The following is a 15,963-nucleotide window of genomic DNA, read 5'->3' on the forward strand; positions in this document are numbered from 1 at the left end:
ATATTTGAACAAATCATAGCTGAGAACTTCCCTAACTTGGGGAGAGAAACAGGCATTCAGATCCAGGGGATAGAGAGGTTCCCCCCCGCCGCCCTCCTCCCCCTGTCAAAAATCTATAAAAACCGTTCAACACCTTGACATTTAATAGTGAAACTTGCTAATTCCAATGATAAGGGGAAAATCCTTACAGCAGCAAGAGACAAGAGACCCCTAAGTTATATGGGGAGAAATATGAGATTAACAGCAGACCTCTCCACAGAGGCCTGGCAGGCCAGAAAGGGCTGGCAGGATATAGTCAGGGTCCTAAATGAGAACATGCAGCCAAGAATACCCTATCCAGCAAGGCTCTCATTCAGAATAGAAGGAGAGATAAAGAGCTTCCAAGATAGACAGAAACTGAAAGAATATGTGACCACCAAACCAGCTCTGCAAGAAATATTAAGGGGGACCCTGTAAAAATAAAAGGAAGCCCAAAGAAATAGTCCACAAAACAGGGATTGAATAGGTATTATGGTAACACTAAATTCATATCTTTCAATAGTTACCCTGATCGTGAATGGGCTAAATGATCCCATCAAAAGGTGCAGGGTTTCAGACTGGGTAAAAAAGCAAGACCCATCCATTTGCTGCCTACAAGAGACTCATTCTAAACCTAAGGACACCTCTAGCCTGAAAATGAAAGGTTGGAGAACCATTTACCATTCAACTGGTCCTCAAAAGAAAGCTGAGGTAACAATCCTCACATCACATAAATTACAGTTTATCCCAAGATTGTAGTAAGAGACGAAGAGGGACATGATATCATACTTAAAGGGTCTATCCAACCAGAAGACCTAACAATCATGAATATTTATGCCACTAATGTGGGAGCTGCCAAGTATATCCATCAATTAATAACCAAAGTAAAGACATAGATAAGACACTAACAGTAGGAGACTTCAACATGGCATTTTCTGCACATGACAGATCTTCTAAGAAGAACATCACCAAGGAAACAAGAGCATTAAATGATACAGTGGACCAGATGGATTTCAGATATTTACAAAACTTTGCATCCAAACGCAACTGAATACACATCCTTCTCAATGCGCTTGGAACTTTCTCCAGAACAGACCACATACTGAGTCACAAATCAGGTCTCAACTGATACAAAAAGATTGGGATTGTCCCCGGAATATTTTCTGACCACAATGCTTTGAAACTAGAACTCAATCAGAAGAAGAAACTTGGAAGAAACTCAAACACGTGGAGGTTAAAGAGCATCCTACTACATTCATTATATGGTGTTATTCATTTGGGGAATATAAAAAATAGTGAAAGGGATTATAGGGGAAGGGAGAGAAAATGAATGGGAAATATCAGTGAGGGTGACAGAACATGTGAGACTCCTAACTCTGGGAAATGAACAAGGGGTAGTGGAAGGGGAAGTGGGCGGGGGGTTGGAGTGACTTGGTGATGGGCACTGAGGGGACCTTGATGGGATGAGCACTTGGTGTCATAATATAGGTTGGCAAATCGAACTCTAATAAAAAATATACACACACACACAAAAGAAGTGTATTGACCAGAAGGTAGATTCTGTTTTGAATAAGTTAGTTGTTTTGAAAAAAAAAAAAAACAACATTGAACGTGTTAAATATTTTAAAAAATGTGATCTGCTGATTGCTCTAGCAATTTTTATACATCCTAAGAAAGTTTTGAAAATTTTTTGTTAAGTTATTCCACCACCTATTCATTGAATGATGTCTTCTTCTACTCACTAGTCTAGGCATATAGAGAGACTCACATAGTCATTGCTCTCAGGAAACTTAACATCCTGGTGTCTGTGGGGTTGTAGGTGGCTTATAGTCCTATTCTCTCATAATTGGCATCCATGACAAAACAAGACTACTGCATACCACCTCATTCTAAAGAGAACCATTGAACTGCTGCTCACTGCTGGGGCCCAATCACCTCACAGAAGTTTCCTACGCTTTATAGAACTAGACTTTCTATGGGCCAAGTCCATATATGGTGAGCAACGTCGAGGGAAGAAACTCTGGGGGTTCCTTGTTACTTATTTGGTAGGGAAAATATGGAGGAGGACAGAAAGGTGCTTCCATTCCCAGAATCTAAATGGGAAGGGCACGGGAAACTGAAAGAGAAGCTTATAGAGATTTGGGATGCTGGCAAGAAAATGGGGGACACTGACATTTTGTTTATTGTTGGAAGGCGGTTTGGGCAGAATTTTGCCAACGTGTCCCTTTTTCTACACGATTTGAGAGGAGAAAATTGGAGTGGACAACAGGGCTTAGAGAAGGGCAGTGCTGGAGAAGCCAACTCCATCCATTTGGTGTGTACAGATGTCAGAGCATCCAACGGATCAAGTGGAAAGTGGTCACAGAATTATTTTGCTCATATCCCCCACAAAAGGCCTGTCCCCTAAGCAAGGGACACTAACAAGAAGAGCCTTGGGATAAGAATTTGGCGATAAGAGTTGAGCAAGAATGGAAGAGGCAGAGTTGCTGGGAATCCCCACGTGATGGCAAGGCCTTCTGCATTTCCCCCACACCATTGAGAGATCCAGCCCTGGACTTCGATTCCCAGAGTCCATTAGTGGCATTTGTGTAAGCTGGGTCAGCAGCTACAGCCAGCAAGCAGAGAATCACAACCTGGAACAGTTAAGTACAATGATGTCCTTTCCCTGCTTTGTGTTCTCTGCTTCTAACCCTCAGGAAGCTAAAGCTAGAAGGGAAAGGCAGCCACAAAACTGAATTGGATATGAGAATAGCATTTTGAAATCGAAATAGTTTTAATAACAAAAGAGACTAGAGATTTTATGGTCTCTCTTAGATGTCTGGAAGTAATAGGAAATGTATATGCCATACATCAAAAGTGAATAAAAGATTAAATATTGTTTACTATTGAATTGGGACCTGCCAATATCCAGTTATACAAACAAAGAGGATAGTCCCAGAAGTTGAGTGCTATGAAGAAAATAAAGGGAAAAAATGAGATAGAATTTAATGGAGGAAGGAGAGAAGAAGCTGCTTAGCCTTGGGTAGGCAGCAGAGACTTATTTCATTCAACAAAATTTTATTGTTTTTCTGTCCACGCACTATTCCCAGCTTTGAGGATATAGTAATAAACAATGCAGACAAAAGTAAAACCATCAATAATCTGTTTTGAAGGTGTGAGACAGGAATTATACGAAGGAGGTAACCAAGCAAAGATAGGAGACAAAGAGCAGAAAAAGAACAAGAAAGGAAGAAGCATAGTATATTAGAGTTTTAGGAGGAAAAGTCAGTGGCTAAAGCCTATGAAAAAGTAGAGATTTAGAGAGGGTGTGGGGGGGAAGAGATAAGATTGGCTGCAGCCTGGATGGCTTAGCGGTTTAGCACTGCCTTCAGCCCAGGGTGTGATCCTGGAGACCCAGGATCGAGTCCCATGTCGGGCTCCCTGCGTGGAGTCTGCTTCTCCCTCTGCCTGTGTCTCTGCCTCTCTCTCTCTCTCTCTCTCTCTCTCTCTCTCCCCCCTCTCTGTCTCTCATGAATAAATAAATAAAATCTTTAAAAAAAAAGATTGGGCTTAAGGACAGGTGAGATCCATGAAGAGCATGCTGAAGAGTGGGGATTTTACTCTGGGAATCCCCATTGGATAGGATGGGAAGCCATTCGGAGACTTTTAAATAGGGGAAGTAGATGTTTATGTTTTATGTATGTCTTATGTTTTTAGAAAAATTACTCTGATTGCTTTGTGGGGGGGGGGTGTAGGAAATAAGAATAGAGGTAGAGAGATAAAATGTGGGTTCTCACTATGTTCCTGACAATCTCATCCATTCTTTGTAGTAAGAATAAATGATGTTGGTCACTTTTCAGCACTCCTTTTCCTTCATTTCAAAATACTCAGGGATAGAGATACTTTGATCTGAGAAAATTAAAATGTTCAGCACTTTTGCGCTTTAGTAGGCCTAGAAAGAATTTAATTGATTTAGGTTAAGTAAGACTTCCATTAAACTGATTGCTTTTGATTTAATATTATCTTTCATATGAGAATGGAAATTATTTTCACATGGTTGGCAATGTTGTAAATAATTACTCAACTTCAGTTGATAAATGGTCTAAAAATTACTTTATTAGCTTTCCTAAGAGCACATTTATTACAAATAACACTAGCCACATGAGAGAAGAACCACGAGAAGGGTCAAGGACATCCATCCTATGAGTAACTGAGGTAGAGGCTAAAATAACATGTTCTCCTAATATATGATGTACTGACAGCATTTGGTAAAACCATCTGGAAGAGACCCAAACTGAGACAATAATCCCAGTTAATAAGCTCTACTGAGTGATGTTCATCAACTGATAATGTGAACTTAGGTTGAACTCTAGTCATAAGACTTGGAAAGAGGGAAGTTTGAGAAATTGTATGTTCCTCACTGTGAAGTGATGGGCCAGAGTATAAGATCAATTCTAGGGACAGCCCGGGTGGCTCAACGGTTTAGCACGGCCTCAGTCCAGGGTGTGGTCCTGGAGACCCGGGATCAAGTCCCACACTGGCCTCCCTGCATGGAGCCTGCTTCTCTCTCTACCTGTGTGTCTGCCTCTCTCTCTCTTTCTGTGTGTGTCTCTCATGAATAAATAAATTAAATCTTAAAAAAAAAGTTCAATTCTAAGAATGACTCTAAGGGGCAGATAATTTCAAGGCCAAACCTCCAAAAACCAGAAACCACTAAGCACCTGTTGATCATCTCAAGTTCTATTTCCAAACCCATCTCAACTGAAGAGCTTTTGGGAGACCCATTGCAGGACTGAAGTTTTTTTCTCTAATTTGAATTGACAGTCACCTTTTTCTGTAAATCACAATTAAACAGTCACTGGAATGTGTTGAGCATGCAAGCATCACGTCCAGGAACTCACAGATCTTGAGGACTCTTTTTATCATTTATAAGTAAAATCCCAAGTAGACTAATGCAGTCTATCTATTAGGGAAATATGGGTTAGCAATTGTCTGGTCATGATTTTTTTTTTAACTTTGAAAAAGTAAATTTTTTTTGTATTTTTTCTTTAAAGATATAATACAGGCTTATTATAGAAAATTTGGAAGTTGGGCAAATGTAAAATGGAAGAAAACCTTAAAATTAGATGTAAATACCACCCCTATGGGTGGTCACCACCATTGACATATACGCACACAATGAGCAATTATAATAGGACCCATTTGTAATCTTTCAAATGCTCAACAGACCCTATTCCTTGCCATTAAATCCAACTGATTTCAGCATAATGTGACTGTCAGGGAATGTTCTGAGATTTCCAAAATATGCTAGAATTTACACATTCAGAGCAGTCACTTTGGGAGTTCATGGTATATGTTTATTCAAATGCTGATACTGAGCAACAAATTTGTGACAGTCTTTTTGCTATCTACCAAGAGAAGGCATGTGGCACATGGCCAGGGCCCTGCCATACCCTGTCTCTTTTGAGACAGGAGAAATGAAACCTCAGATATCCCTCACCCTCACTCCCAGAGCAAGACTGTCATGGTGTGTCTGGTGTGAAGGATGGGGAGGGGGAGGATACACATTGTAACCCGAGACCCTTTGATCTTAACTTAATGTCATAGGCATGAGAGCATCATGTGGCCCTTTTGAGATTTCTGACCCAGGACCTGCCCTGTCCTTGAGATGACAGGTACTCACTCTCCAGAGATCATTTGGAAGGTAGGGCCTCCTCTGTGTGTTCCTACCCTATGCCTGTCTCTCTCTTTATTGTCAAGGGAGGGCTCTCAGCTCCAGGCAAGTGAATTATAATTGAGATCATTTCGTACCAATGGAAGCCTTTCAAAAACCCTCCCTAGAGACAAAATATTTGAAATAAACTCAGTCCCTGCCCTCAAGGAGCTCACAGAATAATAAACTTGCTCTTTTGCTTGTGTTAATCACAGTGCCATTTCAGCAGCCAGGCACCTGGGGTACTTGACTAAATCAGCTTTTCTGCCACTTTCCTTTGCCATCTCTCACATATTATTTCACTTGTGTCTGGACAGCCATGGAGTGAAAATGCAGGCTGAAGTCTCCCTCCCCCTTCTGCAGGGTCTCTGCTCTTGGCTTTGTTCACACCTTCATTTCTTCACACTTATCCTATTGTGTTTAAAATCTTTAAAATGTACTGAAAATAACAAATCATCAGGTAGCTTATTCAGTTTTGGCAGGGGGCGGGGGGGGGATTCTATTGCACAAATCACATTTCGTCTTCCTTTCTAATTCATCAGTTAACTATTTCATTTGTTTTCAGTTTTCTAGATCTTTACTGAAATATTCGTCTGTTGTTATTATTCTTTCTTCTGTTCTTTCAATTTTGTTTCTTACCCTTTAGTATTAATATATGGAGTCTTAGAAAAGAGAAAATATAGAGTCGTATGCTCATGGTACCATTTTGAATGAAAAGTCTACTTTGACATGACCTAGAGAGGTGGGATTTGCATTAGGGTTCATCAGGTGTACTTTGTGATCCACCCCCATCCTGCTCTCCCAAACTTAACTCCTACTTTTAGGCTTTATGTTTTTCTGACTCTGGTCATCTACTTCTCATCTCCAATTCCTTTGGTCTTTCTTTAAACCTGCAGCTGAACATGCTCTTTCTCCTCCACCTCAAATCCCAGAACACTGTGGTACTTCACTGGTGTTGTGCCCCATGATTTCTTCTTTATTATGATCATTTCTATGCATAATTTCATTTCCATGTTACACAGAAGATTCTAATAAGTAGTTGCCAAATCCTTTTGTAGGGAAAAAAAAAAAAAACCTGGGCTTGAAATCAGGTGCAGCCATACTCAAGTAATAATTATAAGAGTAAGAAAGTTTTAAATTTACAAATTCTCCATAGCTGCAGGAAAGAAAAAGCACTTGATAGGATTAAATAACTAATGATGAAAAAATATCCCCTAGCAACTAGGAAAGAGCTTTCTTAAACTATAATGTTTATAGATTAAAAAAAAAACTTACAAGAAAACATTACTCTTGATGGACATACCAGCTCAGACATATTCCCTTTAAGAAAAAGGAAGAAGGATGCCAACTATCACTGCCCCTGTGTAACGTATTACTGAAGATAGAGGCTAAAACAACAAATCTTAGCTTCTATATGATCTTTAGTTGCAATCATGCAACTACTCTGGCCAATGGCATATAAGTGAAGGTTACCAGTTATACCACTTGCCAGTCTGGCCTAGAAAACCTCATGTGAATGATCCTTCATTCTTTCCCCCTCTGCTAGGTAATTGGGAAGATGATTTTGCAGAATAAGAGGAACTATAAGCTTAGAACCCTAAATAGCTGTGCAGAGCAGAAATCACTCCCTTTCCCCTTCCCAATTCACAATGGACAGTTATATGAGCAAAATTACCAACTTTAATTGTGCTGAGCCCTAAAATTTTGGCCTTACCTTTATAGCATTTAGCCTGTCGAATACAGAAATAGAGATGCTACCATAGCAAAACCCTGAAATGATGGCATTGGTTTAGTATCTGACTGTCAGGAGAATGAGATATTCCTTCAGGAAAGTGGACTATTGATGCTATGATTGGTGAGTGGTATCTATGATACCTTGGAAGGGATACATGCCTTCTGCATCTAGAGTATAGGAGAATGGTTAGAAAGAACCCAAGTTTTAGTGTTTGCTCATTGTTATTTGCTTTTAACAGTATTATAACAAAAAGTGAGTTTAGGAAAGAATTGGCTGATTTTCAAGAAGAAATTAAGAATCTCAGAGTGTTGGGGAAAGCAAATGCTTCTACACCTAAAACAATAGGACAGATAAGACTGAAAAGAGACTTAGAGGAAAAAGACATCAATGCTTCTCATTAACTAAAAGAACTCAGCCCTGGGCTGAGATCACATCGAGAATATTGCTTTTTATCATAGCCCATTATTTAAGATGCCCCAAAGGAGCTGTCACTAAGTTAGAGGCAAGGATTAATGCAAGTACACAAAGAAATGAAAAAATTTATAATTTTGTCTTGGAAATAACTGATTAAACACAAATTGACTAGAAGTCACTTAATTATCTAAGGGATTCCTTGTCTCCAAAGTAAGTGTGAGCCTGGCTTAAAAAAGCTTGTGCCTATTTCTCTATAAAACAACCCTAGCACCGTTAGAAAATGTGTTATCAAATTTGAATAGCTCACAAGCTGGCACACTGCTCACCACTTGCTTCAAATGTGGCCAAGTGATTTAATGACCAAGAAGAACATACAAAGGGCAAAGCCAAAAGCAAAGTGCACTCCCACAGAGAACAGCAGACACTTCAATATCCTGGGCAGGAATCTTCACAATGTTTGCCTAACAGATTCTCTCCGTGCCACGGACCAATGACTGATGTGTGTTTCATATTCGTCTCTTTTTTGGATGGTAATTTTTATTGCAGATAGCCTATCTCTGCCATTATGTATGGGTATAGCAGTGAGCAGAAAACTTGCCTTCTTATTTTTTTGATTGTCTGACCATGGGGAACTACATATCAACCCGATGAGAAAACTGGACATTACCAAGAGGTCCTGGGCTTTGAGCTACGTGCAGTAACAGTGGGGAGAAGAATGTGATATATGTGTGAAAATAAGACTGTACATGAATATGTCATGACTAGAGGCATGGGTCATAGCAGAGACTGGCAGCTAGCAAGTAAAATCCATTCTACCTTTATTACTGGGCACAGGACTTGACTTTTGCCAGACTTCCTTGCAATGAAGTGTGGCAGTGTGACTGAATACTATAGAATGTTAATAGAATGCAAGTTGAGAAATGGACATTCCTTACCCACCTCCTTTTAGTTCTTGATTCACGGGAAGGATGGATCAAAACTCTCATGTGTGCTCCTATTTACTATTTTTCTCTTTTCTGGAATAGTGATGTCCAGGGAAACTTTGGAAACCATGTGTTGACAATGGCAAAGATGCTATCAGCTTAGATCCATAAATGACTATGCAAAAGATAATCTCTATTCTCCACTGACCTGGAGTATTTCTGCAGCATTATCTGAACAAAAAAATAGACTGCTATGTGTTAGCATCATTACATTTTGGGTCTTAGCATACTTTTATTCCTGGGCACAGGACTTGACTTTTGCCAGACTTCCTTGCAATTAAGTGTGGCAGTGTGACTGAATTAAAGCCACATGCAATCCGGTGGGTTAGATAATGTAGCAGTAGTTTCAGGCAATGACAATATTCAGGCTCAAATGGATGGCATCAAACAGTGTGGGTAGGTTTAGAATCATGATCACATCAGGTCCTGAGGATACAGAGAAGTTATCTCTCACAAGAATAAGGCTATCCAAGTGGTCAGCAACGAGATGAAAGAGTTCAAGTCCATTTTCCAATACAAGTGGAGGAATTGTGGGAAAAGCCATTCTTATAAATCCAAAAATCTGTATTGGTCACTTTAAGAAACTTTTTTCCAACTACCAGGAAACACAGTACCATTCTCACTTCCAAGTATGTCTACAGAAAACTTGAAAAAATACATGAACTCTTTGTCCTAGTTTAAAAAAAAATTTTACATAAAGAAAGAGGGAAAGAGTAGACATGCATGGGGGCATGTAGGAGGGAAGAGGAAGAGAGAGAATCTTAAACAGTCTCCGCAGCCAGCATGGTGCCTGACATGGGGCTCAATCTCATGACCCTGAGGTCATGTTTGAGCTGAAAACAAGAGTCAGATACTTAACTTACTAAGCCACCCAGTCACCCCTTGGTCTAACTTAGTTTTTATTTCAAGAAGAGTTACTGTATGAATAATATATCATTGTGGTGGGCTCTATTTTGAGCCCAGTGGAGAGTTATGATGTGATGACCCTCTGTATTGCCCTTGAGATTCTCACAGTACACCCTGCAAGCAAGAGAAGAGTCATGCTGTATAGCTGGATTGAACATAAAATGCACATCTTATTGCATTTATAAAGGGAAGAAGACTGGGAACTTGGACTTCTATATATTGGAAGCTTTGTAATAACCCTGAAGTGAGAAGATCAAAACAAACTATTAGATATTTTAAAAAAAAATCATTTCATGGTTATCATTACATAGAGGATTGTGCTTAGCTTTAGAAGCGAAAAAGAACTGTTATATGTCAGCATAAATGGATAACATAACTCCCATACCTTTTGCTCAAATGGCCCAATAAGAGAGAGGTAGATTCTTTGGGTGTTCTTCATAAGCCCCTGTGGGAACCAAGGGCACTGAGGAATGAGGTGGCTCTCAGATATCTGGGAATAAACACTATCCTCTAGTAGACTTAGTTTGAGAGGAAAACAGATGCATGATATTCAGCATTCCATTGTTGGGATGATACTCTGCTACTGCTTCCTTGGGTTTCTAAGAGGGAGAAGTGCCTGAGTCTTTCAAACAAGGATTTAAATGATGTAAAATTTGTTGAGCTCACAGAAGATCACCTGCACCTCAGACTGCAACAAACTGATAGATCTCCTAATATGAGAAAAAATAGTTAAGACCATAGCACATTCAAAAAATAGGATCACATTCCTTTTGAAGTATACAGACCAGGTTATTTTACTCATGAATTTTTCTGTTTTGCAGTTTCTTTGAAACATTTATCCTTCAACTTTCAAGGATGATTTTTGCCAAGTCACAGCACATTTTGAGCACACCCAAAAACATGTTTCCTGAGATATGGACAATGATGCGACATCAAGATGTTGCTGGTATTCAGTTTTAACATAGAGCTCTAGCTTACAGATACTCAACAGGATCCTGCGATGTCGGTACCACCTCATTTTAAATTAGTGCCTCTTGACAACAAGAAAAAGGAAATTATTGAATATTGCTGCACTTTTTTTCTGAACTTATTAACTTATGCAACTGTATTTTTTTTCTAGTTAGGAGTAAGCATACTGTTTTCTACATTTTTAAGAATAAACTAGTGTCTATCTCAAGGGTTTTGTGAAGATCACACTAAATGTTTAAAACACATGGTACATGGTAAATGCTCAATAAATGTTAACATATCATTATCCATGAAGTTTGTGTTTAAAATAAATTTAAATGGTAAAATGTTTATTTTTTTATTTTTTTTATTTTTTTAAAAATTTTATTTATGATAGTCACAGAGAGAGAGAGAGAGGCACAGAGAGAAGCAGGCTCCATGCACCGGGAGCCTGATGTGGGATTCGATCCCGGGTCTCCAGGATCACGCCCGGGGCCAAAGGCAGGCGCCAAACCGCTGCGCCACCCAGGGATCCCAAAATGGTAAAATGTTTATTGAATACAAAATTGTACTATGATGTTGTGGTAATAAAAAAGGAAAAAATTCAATCTTGATTCTGCTAAGACCTTAAAATCTAAGATATATACTGCCAGTGTTCACATTTATGCAGCAAAATGAAACAAATCATTGTTATAATCACAAACAGGTCACTTAGGGAGAAGAGACAGTTTAGGAAGGTTTATGAATCCAGGAAGCACACGGAATTAGAGAAGAGAATTCTCTTTTTGAAGAGAGTATGTCAAAATGATCAAAACTTTCTGGGTTTAAAAGTCAATAGATTCAGTACATTTTTTTTTGGCATGTGTCTCAAACCAAAAAAAAGAGAGAGAGAGAACACAAGCAGTGAGGAGAGGGGCAGAGGGAGAAGCAGACTCCCCACTGCGCAGGGACTTGATCTCAGGACCCTGAGATCATGACTGAGCTGAAAGCAGACACTTAACCACTTGAGCCACTTGGTAACCCTAGAATCAGTAATTCTGAGAAGAATGGCTATGCTTCTGTCAGTTTAATCATTTGATATCCAAAATATAGTGACTTCTTGCTTTGAGGAAATTTTTACTTTGAGGTAAAGTATATACACTGTAACTGACACTTAAAAGCTATGCAGTACTTAATTTATAGGTTGGTTCTATTATTAGCTGTTAAGCACAAATGACAAGAATGTTTTTCATAACATTCTGAATTTCTATATGCTTTCCAACTAATTCTCTAAGAAGGGAAAGAAGGCAAGTCAGATGTATGAGAGGGGAAGGTTTTTTTTTTTTCCAATTAAAAATCCCTACAGTGAGTGAGGGAGTGTTGGATGTTTTTAAAATGATGAAAATTAGTAGATTACTTCCTTTTATCACTGAGATCCAATTTCTCTAAATCTATTGCCTTCAAAACAAACTTACTTTTTCCATTTAATCTCAAGGAATATTTTATTTTATTTTATTTTCAAGAATATTTTAAAGTTACTAATGACAAACTGACATCTTAAAAGGCAGCTGATGTCATTTCATACATCTAATCAGGGAAAACACATTGTAATATTCCAGCAATGAAAGATAAGAAATACTAGCTTTCCTGTTTTGCACAACAAAAAAGCAAGATGGCAAAAAGAAATACAGGAACAGCCTTTAAAGGCTAAATATTTCACAGGGCAGTTAAAGTGGATTGGCCACAGAATTCTATGCTGCTTTGCTGGTAGTAAGGAAGAGTTTGTCACAGATGATGTTAATCAGAGGCTGTCCTATATAAAGCACCTGCCTGGTTTGGGGCACTCCCTATACACCTCATCTCACATGAATGTCAAGCCCTCTTTGGGATGTAGTTAGTCTTATCCTCACATTACAGATAAGGAAACTGAAGTTATATGGATAAACAAGTAAGGGTTTGATCTGAATCCAAAATTGATTCTCTTTCTATACCAGTCCAGACTAAGCCTTTATACCATTATGAATAGTATCATTTTAATTATTTATTTATTTATTTATTTATTTATTTATTTATTTATTTATGATAGTCACAGAGAGAGAGAGAGGCAGAGACACAGGCGGAGGAAGAAACAGGCTCCATGCATCGGGAGCCCGATGTGGGATTCGATCCCGGGTCTCCAGGATCGCGCCCTGGGCCAAAGGCAGGCGCCAAACCGCTGCGCCACCCAGGGATCCCAGTATCATTTTAAATATTAAGAAAGGCATCATGAGATAAGAGCATGTTTTGTGAAGCCTCATAGGAGTTGAAAAAAATGAATTAAAATCCCTACTCCTGAGTACTCATAGTTAAGTAGGGGATAGAATCCAGATCATAGTAAATGCAGGACGATATGCATGAGGGCTGTGAGGATTCATACTACATGTTTCAATCTCGAAGCTGGAAGTGGGTTATTGGTTAGTTGCCAGTGTACATATTATAGCTGAACACAGCTGAGGGCACAATATACTCATTAGATAGGTACCAGTGGACACAGTAACAGGCCTGTGCATGATACTGGGTAGAATTTTGTATTGATTTTTGTTTCGATGACATTTTGCTCTTGGGAGTTTTTATGAGAAATTTGCTACATTTGATAAGACAAATACTTAAATTAAGACAGAAGGCTCTTGATCTATTACTGTATATTAATACACTAAAATATCCCTTCCTCCATGTCATTCCTTGGCTCCCTATGGTCCTCACTCATGCATTTCTCACCTTTCACCATTCCTTCCCCGTCATGTAGACCCTCTGCTTACACCGACAAGCAAACACCCTGGCCTCAGGATAAAATTTTCTAATCACCCTGACTCCAGTCTCAATTTTAAGAAATTCAACATGAACCATTCACGTTGGCCTCCAAGGTAAGCTTTCCTTACTATAATCTTACTAATTTCCTTACTATAATCTATAATCTTAGGCTGATTTAATTATAAAAATATAAAGAGAGTAAAGGTGATTTCTTTCTACAAGCATTAAGTTCAAATGTGAAAAGTCCATAGATGGAAGTATAGAGAAATTAACTGGAAAAGTTCCAAGAGGTTAAAGCAATTCATACTTCAATTATTCTCTGAATTCTCTAACTCTTGTTGAGATGGGACAGCCACTCTGGTCTATTGTCTTTGACTTGCAAATTTCTTTAGAGACAAGCCTAATTCCCTGTTCTCTCTTGGTTCAACATTTTATTTTTATGAAAAAAGTACATTTAAAGTTGCCTTGGTGCTTGAGTAATTCACTTGATTAACCCAATAATACAGTTAAACTACTTTAATAATATATATTCTTATTTTCAGTTAAAGAGTCAATTCAACACAAGAACACTCTCAGAACAAACAAGAAGGTTAAGATTTAGATTTTGTACTTTATTTAAAAAAATTTAAGCTGCTAGGCCCAAATATGTACATAATATTATTTACTTGATTATCACACAATGAAAAGCCACAAGGATTTTTAGTAATTCGGAAATACAGCATTGCAGGAGGGTACTCCTTTGTTTTTATATGACTTTTTAAGTTTTACTATAAATGAGTGATAGTTCTGTGATAACAAAGCCTTAGTTTCATGCCTAGAAATTTCTTTTGGACTATTTAGCCTGCTTTTCAAAGCTTTATTAAAAAGAAAATAGGACTGGATGTATTAAATAATTCAATTGAGAGCACAGAACAACCTATTAAAATATTCACCTGCTTGTCAAGTTTGCACATCGTATTGCATTTATAAAGTTATTAAGTTTGCACTTACAGAGTTATTAACTTTTCAAGGAAAAGTCATTAATTCTTTTCTTTGCCAGGATGCCATGATCTCTTACATAAATAACTCTTCCAGTGGAACACAACCCATCAGTCAGTCCCCTGAAAGAGTTAACACCGGACTGCCACCCAAATTCTTTTAAATAGATCATTTACACATGTGTAACATGTCACTTCTTAAAATGGGAAAAATTTTTTGTGTTGATTTGTGGCTTGAGGATGAAAGTGAGTGTCATTTTATATATCTGTACCTATAATGTATGTGTTTACACATGTGTGCAGGGAATCTCCAAGCACAAGGTTTATTAATGTGACTAAAATATCATCATCATCAGTGTAATACCCTACCTTGCAATGGAAGGAGATATTAGGATTGCAAGTCCCCTAAATATATTTAAAACAATGACAAGTCTCCGAACTTTGGAATGAGAACTTAGATTTCATCTAGATTTTACAAGCCTTTCCTTTGACAGCACAATCATTGAAATACAATAACAGAAAAAGTCAGTTGTAAAGAACTGCGAACAAAGCCAAATGAAGTTTGGGGATCAGAATTCCAAATCAATTAATTATAAAAATAATGCTAACACACAAAAGCAAGCATGAAAGGAAATAATTATTCTTCATTTTGGGATGAACAGAGGCATTTTCCATTATCAAGTCACTGGACTCCTCATGATGAAATTTTCATCCTCAAGTTATACCACTTAGGAGAGGAATACAATATATTAGAGTACGTAATTCACACGTTCATTTTTCATTTGGCTGAAGTCTTGTGTCTTTGACTTCTTCCAAAATTTGGCTTGATGAGCAGATTCTCGTGAATTACTTTTCTGCAGAAGGATTATAGAGGGGAAAAGAAGCAGTGGTATGAGACATATTTTAGCACAATAGGAAATTAATATGTAAAATACACTTTCGAATTCTACATTCTCACGGAGGTGTCCTTGAATATAATTATTAGGAAATGAAAGGAATTTTCTTTCAGTTTAGCACTATTAGAGAATAATATGTGAAGAAAAAGAGAATTTCTTAGAAAATCTATTCTAAAAGCCTTTGGTAAGTCACAAACATAGTAATCCTGTTCCTAATTTCTAAAGAGATGAGAAACTAACACAGAACTTGTATAGGGGCTGAATATAGTGGGAAGGCAGCAACTGATAAGTGAGTTGAATTACATATGTGTCTTTGAACCAAGGCAACCTCCCTAGTCTACAATCTTTCTTGGGAATAACTTTGTTCTTTGGACATAAGCAATAAGAAGTCTGTACAGCACCACACTGCTAAATTCCTCTCTAGCAGTGGGAAAAGGGTGCTGGGTTGGTTTCTTTCATCAAATCTGACCCTGAACCTTTCTTGGCTAGAAAGTTGGATTTATATTACTCCTGCAGAGTGAGTTAAAAGGAGGAGAAGAGTCTTTGCTCTTGTGAAAATGGAGCGTTTTCCACAGTTTCTTCTATTTGGGTATCACGGGATCTTTGTATCCCAAACATTCTCCTG

General features: G+C 38.2%; 1 protein-coding gene across 1 annotated transcript in view; it reads right to left on the reverse strand.

Annotated features, from left to right (window-relative positions):
- Positions 1-14,113: 14,113 nt before the first annotated feature.
- Positions 14,114-15,963, reverse strand: part of GYPA (glycophorin A (MNS blood group)) — a 31,481-nt gene continuing 29,631 nt past the window's right edge. The window contains exon 7 of the mRNA XM_072725289.1: positions 14,114-15,296. The gene's annotated coding sequence lies outside the window, so the exon portion shown is untranslated. The remainder of the gene's footprint in view (positions 15,297-15,963) is intronic.

Source organism: Vulpes vulpes, chromosome 10, assembly GCF_048418805.1.
Source record: "Vulpes vulpes isolate BD-2025 chromosome 10, VulVul3, whole genome shotgun sequence".
NCBI lineage: Eukaryota > Metazoa > Chordata > Mammalia > Carnivora > Canidae > Vulpes > Vulpes vulpes.